Below are 2310 nucleotides of genomic sequence, written 5' to 3'. Positions count from 1 at the left end.
GAGAGGGAGAGGGAGAGGGAGAGGGAGAGGGAGAGGGAGAGGGAGAGAGAGAAGGAAATTGGATTTCAGAGCTCTCCTAAGGCATGTGTGGCATTTCTTTTGTTTTGCAAACCCTGATTTAGGAAGTTTTGGGGGCCTCTCCTCCGGGAGATTATTTTCTAAGCCAAAACAGCATTATTGCAGATCTGTCAGGTGTTGTTTAAAATAAAGTTTAAAGTTCAGGTTTATGAAAGGTCAGTGAGGCTGTGGAACTTGCAGAGGCGTTACAATCTGGCCTGCCTACTCCATGTAGAATTATTGTGGATTTGGAAGGTTGTTTTTTCCTTTGCATCCTGATAATTGTAAAGGGTTTGCTTCCAGTGAGTTTGTAATCATTGGAAAGTTTTGCCTCTAGGAATGGCCAGTAGCCTTACATTATGAAAAAAAGTCTCTGCTTCGATACAAGAAGCTAGGACTTTGGATCTTTCAGTGTATATTGTTTATTATATGTAGATTATTTTATTAGCAAATCCTTCTGGAGGGGAATTTTACTACCTTTGCTCTTATACAACAAGCTTTAAATGTAAATGAAGAAAATACCTAATTAAAAACAAACAAAAACAAGCAAATAAACAAAAAAAGAACTCATCCTGGACTGCCTGGACAAGACCCCTTAAGGCAATGCCACAGCAGATTTGTACCCCAGGCAGATTATAGGCCTTACACAAGAACAATTGGCCATATAATCTCATTCTTTACATCATCAAAATAGTAATGGCTTGAGATAATAATTTGGTATTTTTAGAGAACATGCATGTCAAATTGTAAAGACTTGTTCTCAGTAGCCTCAATCTTGTGCGCAGCCGACTCGCCAGCAAGAACGAAGCAGCAACAGGATCCTTCTGCACACGTTTGTTGGGAGAGCTTGATTGCAGAGGTGAAGAGACCCCGAGCCCAGAACTGGTGCTGCTTATATAGGCCTAGGAGAGGCGTGTCTCACACCCGGATTGGTTATGCTTACCACCTCATTTGCATGTCTCACATCTGATTGGTTAACATACCTCATTTGTATGTCTCTCATCTGATTGGTTAACATACCTCATTTGCATGTCTCACATCTGATTGGTTATATTCTTAAAACCTTATCTTGGCAAAAACTTTACTGCATATGTATGCATGGTGGCCAGCGGTAGCCAGCACCACCCTGCAAAGGCACATGTGGCTTCCCATATCTCCCCCTTTTTGTTTTAATAAAATGAGGCTGGACTAGGCCTGTGCAATTATGTCCATCCGCCCGTGGCTCCTGTTTTAGGTCATTCCTCTAATGTCACAGCCTTACCCATCATAGGGTAACCCTATCGCCACCGGGCCCTGTGTCTTAGGTTGGTCTGTGCATGAGGAAAGTTGCCCATCTCTGGATACTGCAGTGCTGTGTGACAGTAACTGCTAAATGACCTAGGGCGAACTCTACAAAAGAGGCCAGCCAAGTTTTTTTAAAAAAAATGAATTAGTGGGGAAATCATGATCACCCTACCGCGTGCAATGAGAAAACCTCAGCGATGTGCAAGGGCTGATCAATGATTGTTGAGTCTCTCTCATCCCAATGCAATGGATCCATAAATCCGTGGGGTGCAAGAGCAGAGAACTCAGGTGCCAAGTAATTCATGAGCATAGATAACCAAACTTCAGGGGAGGCGCCATTTTCAATGGCTAAAAGTGCCTGAGTTATAATCACCTTGTCACATTTTTGTTGGGTTCTGAATTTGCAAACCAACCAGAGCATGAACACCATTCCGCAGCATATGGCAGCACCAAACAAAATCACTCCCACCCATTCCTTAAAGTAAGAAAATGCAGAGGTAAGCCAAGAGGTAAAGTCTCCAAGGGTCACAGGTTCCACTCTGGTTCCATTAAGGTTCAGGATCTGTATCTGCAGCCTCCTCTGCAACCTTCCCAGCTCCTGCGACCAGTTCCCCTTCAGATAATTCGATAGGTCTGTTCTTTTAATAAAAGAATTATTAATATACCTATTGGGAGTAATGCACACATGCAAAGTTGATGCACACAACTTTTGTATGACATCCATCATCTGTTCCATGTTATGTTGTAAAATATCCACTCTCTGATTCACTAACATTAACCCTGAGGTGATTTGAGAATCCACCCTTTGCAGGGTAAGCAATGCCTCAGACGTTTTTTCTGCTATCTGACTTATGGTGTCAGCAGTGTTAACTTGATTGGCCATAGCAATTCCTGCGGTAACTGCTGACACTGCAGACACCACAATGGCAGTGACAATGGCAGCTGTGATTCCAAAATCTCTCTTCTGCC

The sequence above is a fragment of the Mus caroli genome, chromosome 8 (assembly GCF_900094665.2).
Source record: "Mus caroli chromosome 8, CAROLI_EIJ_v1.1, whole genome shotgun sequence".
Taxonomy (NCBI): domain Eukaryota; kingdom Metazoa; phylum Chordata; class Mammalia; order Rodentia; family Muridae; genus Mus; species Mus caroli.
Note: the sequence above shows the minus strand (reverse complement) of the source record.